Here is a 9,349-nt window from a genome sequence, read left to right as displayed (position 1 = left end):
GACACGACATGCATGTGTCAAAGAATATCCACTTTTTAATTTTCCTCATCACCACAATAAATCCATTGATTAAAAGCTTCTGCGAACACTGGGATTCATTAAAGAGTTGGTAAGAAGTGGGAGCAGACGAGTTTCATGACTTCATGAACCTCCATTGGTCAGTTGCTGTCCGTCTAAATTCCCTCTTTAGCTTTACTAATATTCCATCTGAGCTCCCTTCCTCTCTGTCTCTCCAACCCATCCTTGATTCCCTCTGTTTCCTCCTACCTTTCTTTATTATGCAGAGTCCCTGGGCATTAGCCTCCTTCAACTTTTCTGCGGGCTTATTTAAATCTTACTTCAATAAGATTGGTCTTTCTCTGAAAGACAAGATGGGGGTGCCAAGTGAGCTACAGCTAAAAAAAAATAATTTTTCCAGATCATTACATGATTTAATACATATTTTCTTTACTTTCTCTTGGTAACCAAATTTTCTAGATCCAAAAACAGTTACAAAATAGTGCAACTGGTTTCCCAAAAGTCTTAGATGATCCCAATTTTAGTCTTACTGGCTTCCATATAAATTACTTTACCTTTCCCCCGCCCCCGCCCTGGTGTTACTACCTGCCTTCTACCAGAGATGATAGATGGTTTTCTGCAAGACCAAGTCATCTATTTATATCAGGACTTATCTTTTTTGGCCTTTCATTTATTTTCTCCTTAAATCCCTCACATTCCTCTTCTGCAAGAACCATGAAAGAGATATAAGGTAGCAGGAAAGAAATGGGTATTTGGCTACTTGCCTCAACTCTGACCTTCTACTTTTTTTTTTTTTTTTTTTTAATTTGTTCTATTTAGCCATACAGCAAGGGAGGTGGGGTAAGAGAAGAGTGGAGGAACTTTGGATTGACCTTCTACTTTGATTTGCTTGTAACAAGGACTAATCTTCATTTTTACCAGCCAATGTCCAATGGATGACAGGGTTAAAGACTTGGCATCTCTGCCTCCATTTTGCACCCACCTACATTCCAGAAACAACAGATCTGATGGATAAACATCTTGGGACGAGTTGAAGCTACCCCTCAGGCAACCTCAACAGTAACTTTCTTATCAACAGCAACTTTCTTATCACTGATAAGGCCCTGCCTGACCAACTCTGAGATGATGACAGATCAGACCACACCTGCTTTGGCAGTTCTGAAAAGCCGCCAGATACGCAAACCCCCAACCCTTGATCTCATTCCATTTTCTACAAAACCTCAAAATTATTGTCAGCCCCTGGAAAACAGGGCTGAGGTCATGGGTCGCCTTGTCTCTGAGGTGTAGCTACACTGCTTTTCACCATTACCTTTCCTTTTTTGTTTTGGGGGCAAGTGGCCCAACTTGAAGTTGGATCCCCAGACTCAGGCCTCTGGTAACATGTTAACATTCATTATTTGTAGCAATTGTGCTTAAAGGTAAGAATAAAATAAGAACCGCAGCAGACAGCAGATCCTGTGTGCAATCCTGCAGAGGGTTGAGCCTGGCTTTTCTGAGTTCTGGGATCATTCAGTGGAAGGTTTCTTCAGAAGTCACTTGTTTCAATGGGGCCCCTATAATTCCAGCTACTCAGGAGACCGAAGAAGGATTGTGAATATGAAGCCAGCCCGGACAACACAGACCCTGTCTCCAAAAAAAAAAAAAAAAAAGAGTTTCTGGTTTCCCATGACTGTGCCAAACCTACTGCGTATATAACTTATGGAGTTCCGTCCATCATTTCAGTCTCCTGCCTACAAATGCAAGCTGTCAGAGGGAAGAATAACTGTGAGGTGTGCGTGGATGCACCAACTCACTTCCAGTTTTAGAAAGGAAAAAAAAAATTAAAATGCCTGTCATTCTGATGACAATCCTACAGTTTCATTAAATGCAGCCTGATATTTTATTAAACATCACCTTCTGCCATAGGTGCTGGGATGCGAACCTATGTGAGATAATCCCTTTGCCTTCAATGAATTTACATTCTAGACAGCAAGATAATTTGGTAATGCTTATCAAGAATCATAATGATTCTTGAGATACATAACGATGAATGTTATGTATCATTATGTATAACTGAATGCACCAATAAAAATGTGGAGAGAGGAAAAAAGAACCATAAAGATTCACTCCAATAATTTATTTTAAAGGTAAAACTCAATACCTGGAAAAAAAGCTTATTACAGCATTAATCATTAGCAAAAAAATGAAACAGCGTGTATAGTGGTCAATAATAGAGTGATAGTTCAGTGAGGATTGAAATACCATGCCAACATTTAAAATAATAAATGACCAGCCGTAGTAGAACATTTGCCTAGCAAGTGCAGGGCCTTGGATTCAATACCCAGCATTGAAAAAAAAAAAAAAAAAAAAAGTAAAGATGAAATAGGGAAATTAATCCTTAGACTATACCACTGATATTTGATAAATTCAATTCAAAATATGGAGGCATGCTCATATATTAACTTAAATAGTAAAGATGTTTTTTTATAATTAAGTTAAAAATCAGATTAGAGGATCAGACTCTAATTTATCAAGGCACCCCATCTATGGTAGATAATGGAAGATTCACCCATTTTTTTTTTTTTTTTTTTGGTATAGGAGATTGAACTCAGGGGTACTTGACCACTGAGCCACATCCCCAGCCCTATTTTGTATTTTATTTAAAGACAGGGTCTCACTGAGTTGCTTAGCACCTCACTGTTTCTGATGCTGGCTTTGAACTTGCTATCCTCCTGCCTCAGCCTCCCAAGCCTCTGGGGTTACAGGCATGTGCCACCAAGCCTGGCACATTCATCTCTTAAGCTGAAAAAAAAAATTAGTTATTTTTTTCCAAAGCTTTATTGGGACCTTATAGTAATTCATTATTAGAAACTTGAAAGATAATATTAACAGAAATCTACTTCTATAATTTTTCAGACAAATATAGGCTGGAATCTTGCTCTTGCCACTGTCACAGGAAAAGCTATTGAAATTTTGATGCTTACTTCCTTATTTGTCATATGTGAATAATGAAACCTAACTCAACATTTTATGTTATTTTGTTTCTATTTACTTATTTATTTTTGCCTTAATCAAAATAAATACCTGGTAAGTAACTGAGACTCAATAAATGTTGGTGGGAGTGTTGTCCAAAATCTGCAATAGGATTCTTGCAGGCCTGACTGTGACCTTGAGCTTGCCTCCTAGAGAACACAGCTCTTCACTTGCTCTTCAAGGAGGACCTGGGGAAACAGAGCATCTGGCTTCCATCCGTGTCTCTGCTATATAAAAGGTTTTTCTGCAGAAAGAGCAGAGTCCAGATAAAAGGATGGATACATTACCATTGGTCCCATTTCTTCTGTCTATTCCTTCTATCTCTGGGTCTAAGTGACACCTAAGGAGGAACCATTGGCTTGTCAATAGCAAAGTCCTCCTCCCTAATCCAAGGGACAGGCAGAGCAAGCACTAACATTAGCAGTAACATTTACTCATGAATTCTTTCGACCAACATCTGTACAACCCCTGGAGATGTGGAGATCCTGTGCTGTCTAGTTCATAAGGCATCTGCAACAAGGGTCAACAGGGAGAAAGGTTGGATTTTATTTTAAGTTTCTGATTAAATTTCCTGTATCCAGCTTAATAAAACTTTCAGAGGCAATTCTTCGCAAATGTCTTTCTTGATCCATTGGACAGAAATTAGCTCCCTTCACAAGAAAAGAGATTTAAAAACCATTATTATGCAATGCTGGATGATCAGCCAAAGCTCCATTCTCCTCAATATCTTTGAAGAGCCTGGCGTTCCTGCTCTGGAATGACTCAGTGAACCGTCTCTTGAGAGGTTCTCCTCCTGTCCCACCTATCTGTGGTCTTCCAGCCACACCCAGACTTAGCCTCCACACTCTCTGAATTTCCCGATTCTCAAGTATTTGTCACACTGAGTTATTACAGCACCCCAATTCACTCTCACTTAAATGGTTTTGTGGGAATTACTCATGTCATTGGCTACTGGGAAGTCAGTTTGTCATGTTTTTGTCTGAACTATCACATAGTAGGGTTCCTTGACATCTGGAATCCAAGAGATGTAGACTGAATGATCAAAGCGCTGCAGTAATATAGACAGCAACACGGCCATGAGAAGAAAGTCAGTACACCTAGATTTAATCCAACCAATAACTCTGCAGCTCCAATCATACAGAAGGAGAAGCCATACTAGCTGTGAAAGGGCTACAAAGTGAAGAAGACATAATCCTTCTAACACCTCAAGAAGCTTCTGGGCTGGGGTTGTGGCTCAGTGGTAGAGCACTTGCTCAGCATGTGTGAGGCACTGGGTTAGATCCTCAGCACCATATATAAATTAATTAATAAACTAATTAATTAATTAAAGGTTCATCAATAACTAATAAAAATATTTTTAAAAAGAAGCTTCTGACATAGTGGGAAAGATGGGTATTTATAAGAGTGAGAGGTCATTATAATTATACAAATACAGCGATATAGGGGCACAAAGAAGGTGGATATTAACCCTGGGTGTTATGGCATGTGGGTTATAGAACTGGTTAAAATATGTGCTTTGGAGTCAGGCAGGTGTAGGTTAAAACATCAACTTTACCACTTGCCAACTTTCTAGCTTTATGATCTTGAGCAAGATACTCACCCTTTCTGTGCTCCAATTGATCTCAAAAGCAAAATGTGTTTATTAATAGTAATTATTATGTCATAAGATCACTGGGAGGTTCATTGGCTTCTTCATCATAACACAATAAATGCTCAATATCTTTCTTGTTATTAAATCCGTAAAATGGTCTAGTAGAAAAAGCCTGGATAGGGATGATTATAAGGTCACTTTAAAAAAAATCTTCCAAAGTTCTTCTGTTCATGAAGCAGCCAGATTGTCAGGAACTAGAAACTAACTAGCTAAGAAGAATGAGAAAGGGGAGTGGAGTCATTTTTCCAGTTACGATGAAGGTTCCTAGACAAAGGGACCTTGGGAAAGCAGACCACAGGTCGCTTGTCTGTGAAGAGTTCCAGCAGGTGAACTGGGCTGGCACTTCCTAACCCATGTCTTCTGCACTGCAGTTTGTGCACAGTTCTGAAATCATAACTGGAGCCAAAGTCACAGACCTGTAGATGATCGAGCACTTGCCATTAATGTTCAATACATTTCTCTGATCTTTTACAAGTTTCTCCAATGCCAACACATAACAGGAATTATTGCTACTATTTTTCAAATTAGAAACAGAGGTCTAGAGAGTCAAGAGAATTGTGGAAACCAACCGGGAAGAAAATTTTGAGTCTGAGATTTGAACAAGGGTCTACCTATGCTAAAGCCCAACTCAGCTGCTCACCACATTGCCCCTCCTTTCACACATTGTTTGAATTGTATCTTTAAATATTTGGCTCTCTGACTAGTCCAAGAAATTCTAGAAATCAGAGATATTCTCTTGCACATACATGTATTTCCAGCAATTAATACTAGGGTTGGCATATAGGAGGCTGTAGTAGACAATGTTCATAAAAATTGAATACATGCACTCTTACTATTAGAAAATTCAGCAGAAAGGGTTGTTCATTCATATGTGTCTGAGTTAGTGCATTATGAGGACCTCAGTATGGATCTTGTCATTGCTCTCATATCCTGTAATCTTGATAAATTCACTCATTATTTTGTACGACTTCTTGTAGAGTCTTTAGGATTTTGTGTATACACAATCACATCATCTGCCAATAATCAGTCTGTCTCTTGCTTTTCAACATCAGTAGTTCGTTACAAACAATTCATTCTTTTACATTGTTATATAATGTTTCATTTTTAGAACATAATTCTTTTAAATATTTGGGAATTTCTTATGATTTCTCTGTTAGAATAGTTCTTAAAGACCTCAAAATTAAGTTGTTCAAATGAAATGAAAGGGTTTTTTTTTTTTTTTTATTTTTCCTTTGTTTGTTTGTTTCCTTTTTTGTAACTCTCTGAGTGCAGACAGCATGTGAGTTCTACAAAGACTACTATTCCCTAGGTTACTATCCTTGCCTGGATGCTCAAGTCTGGTCACTTCTATTCATATTTCTTTTCTTTTTTGGTACTGGGGTTTGAACCCAGGGACACTTAACCACTAAGCCACAACCCCGGACTTTTTTTATTTTTTATTTTGAGACATGGTTTCGCTAAGTTTCTTAGGGCTTCACTGAGTTGCTGAGACTGGCCTCAAACTTGGATCCTCCTGCCTTAGTCTCCAGAGCTGCTGGAATTACAGGCATGTGCCACCATGACTGTCTCATATTTCATCAGAGAAAACACAGTCCTAAGTCACAATAATCGAAAAGGGAAGCTGGGAAATGTAGTCTCTAGAGGGGCAACTAGAAAAACAGAAAAGATTGGGACCAATTATCAGATGACAGTATCCGAAAGCAAATGTAATGATACTTAAAATGATCTTTATGGTTAGACTTTTCTTGTGTGTGTGATGTGGGCCATTGAACTCAGGACCTCATACATGCTAGGCAATCAATAATGGTTAGGTTTTGAATAATAGCAAAAAACAAAACCAAACCACAATCCCTTCCAATATGTAAAATGCCTTGAACAGAATGGCCAGAAGTCGTCCCAGAGTCCTGGTCGATATTCCCCAGGAGAGGGAGGGTTTCCACCTCTGGAGGGCGCTCACCCAGCATTATGCACAGAATCGGCTCAGTAAAAAACAAGCTTGCATCTGTGATTTTCCCCTGGCGTGCTTCAGTTTTTCCTAGGCTGCTGATGGAAGGAAATGAAACAGACCAAAGATGTGGAAAGGCGGAGGGAAGCCACTAGGTACAGACACTCCGGCTACAGGGCAAGGTGACAGCTAACAGCAGGGGTGGAGACAGAACACACCAAGCAGAAGGGAACAACAGTCTGGGATAATCCAACGCAGAGGAAATATCCTTGCACGCCCGTGAACGTTCTCTGCAGGCATGGCTGTCTGCTGCCAAGCACATGTGCGTGAGGCTTGCACAGGACATCATTCCTCGAAGAGCGTCCGGGTTGTGGTCGTGGCCATGTCCTCTCCACCCCTCTTTGCCCTCCTCTTCCCAGTTCCTCCACATCAAAAAAAAGAATCCTGCAATAATTTTCATCCCAATTAAATGAGATTTATGTGAACATCAAGAAAATACCTTTAATAAGAAATGAAATTGTAACAGGAGAGCTTAGAACCTAATGGGACAATTGCTGTGTGAGCAATAAGGAAGGCTCAATGGGCCAGTGCAGAAGGAGTGTTTAGTACAGTTTAGGAAAATACATTTAATAGGTAAAAATAATCTCACGCTGCAAGGATAAACTTAAAACAATCTCATTATTCAATGGATTTAGGCATATCAGAGGCAAATATAATTAGGTACACCTAATGAGCTAGGCATTTAATAGTCTCTCTCTCTGTCTCTCTCTTTCTCTCTCTCTCTCTCTTTTGTTTTTTGGCACTGGGAATAGAAGCCGGAGGCCTCATCCCCAGCCCTTTGTAGTTTTAGACAGGGTCTCACAAAGTTGCGTAGGGCTGCGCTAAGTTGCTGAGGCTGTCACAGATCTTCTCATCCTCCTGCCTGAGCCTCCTGAGCCTCTGGGATTACAGGCATGGCCACCACACTGCTCTCACTCTCTTGTATACTTCATTATACAGAGAAAATGTTCTTGGTGACAATGGAGTATGTTCACGGAGATGTTTAAGATTGTAGTTTACATTGGCTATAAATGTGTCTCTGTGTGCACACATGTGTCTGTGCTTATTTTCTTTGTCAGGTTTCCAAGTCTGGAACTTGGATTTCAGAACTAGCGTGTAGCTGGATGCAGAGGCGCACACCTATAATCCCAGAGATTTAGGAGGCTGAGGCAGGAGGATAGCAAGTTCAAGACCAGTCTTAGTAACTTAGTGAGGTCCTAAGCAACTTAGCAAGACCCTGTCTCAAAAGAAAAACTAAAACGGGCTGGGGGTGTGGCTCAGTGATTAAGTACCCTGGGTTGAATCCCCAGCATGACCCCCCAAAAAAGAATAAGTGCATATTAGTCAATCAAGTTAAGAATGTCATTTGCCATCACTATAAAGAATTTCATACAAAGGAGGAAAATGACAGTATGGATAGCTCAAAAGGCAGTAATCAAAGAACAATTTACATATTATTTAAGAATAGGAGCTGGGCATGGTGTGCACACCTGTAATCACAGTGGCTTGGGAGGCTGAGTTAGGAGCATCTCAAGTTCAAAACCAGCCTCAGTAACTTAGTGAGATTCTAAACAACTTAGCAAGATCCTATCACAAAATAAAACATAAAAAGGGCTGGGGATGTGGCTCAGTGGTAAAGCACCCTGGGTTCAATCCTCAGCACAAAGAAAAGATAAAAAAAAATTAATAAAATTGTTTGCTATAACCCCAGCAGCTCAGGAGGCTGAGGCAGGGGAATCACAAGTTTCCCCAACATTTCAAACAAATAGTAAGCAATATTATAAAGGTCTGACTTGAAAAAGTTACAAAGCTTCTTGCTTCCCTCTCTTGACTTCAGTAAACCTAAGAATTAAGAGAATTCAGCTAAACCCCACCAATAATTCATAAATTTATTATGAATTGATTTATGATTTTAAGTAGCAAGAAAGCATCTTTTGCCAGCTTTGCTCCAAAGGAAAATTTATCATAAAAACATGGAACAAGAAATTGGGTCTAAAGAATAAAGAGTCACCAGGGCCTGGAAAGTTACCAGAAATCTCTGTGTATGGCTGCTCCATTTATTCACATCCTTTTATTCTGAAGGACTTACCATCTCCATTTCTTTAGACCATGGGTAGAAGTTTACATGTTATTGATCTACATAGATAGACTTCTAATTTCTAAATTGTCAAATTTCCAGGAGAGGGAAACATATGGGCCCAGTTTAGTTCACGTTCCCACTTCTTGTCCTTGCATCTGTGGTGATGTGGCAACCAAACTACAAACACATGCAACTAAACTACAAAATCCTGTGAATGGGGAGGAGGTCCGGGAGAAACGGATCCTGAAGACATGGGCAGATAAACTCCAAACTCTCTAGCCCAGAAATAAGCGTCACGGGAACAAAAAAGATGCTCTTATTATAATCCTGTCCTTAAAAATATCACAATCTCATAAACATATATAAATATCAAGGAATAAAATTCCATACAGTGATTATGTGCTAAGCAATAGTTTGGGTCAAAAGGGAGCTGTATATAGTGGAAACAATGTAAAACCATGGAATCAAGTCTTGGTCTTGGCTTCCAGTCTTCATAGATCCTTGAATGGGTCACAAGTTCTTCAGTTGGGGGTCTTCATCTTCTTATATGTAAGATGTAGATGATTATGTTTTATTTAAAGTCATTTCGTGATAATTAAATGCA

Source organism: Sciurus vulgaris, assembly GCF_902686455.1.
Source record: "Sciurus vulgaris genome assembly, chromosome: 12".
NCBI classification, from domain to species: Eukaryota; Metazoa; Chordata; class Mammalia; order Rodentia; family Sciuridae; genus Sciurus; species Sciurus vulgaris.
Note: the sequence above shows the minus strand (reverse complement) of the source record.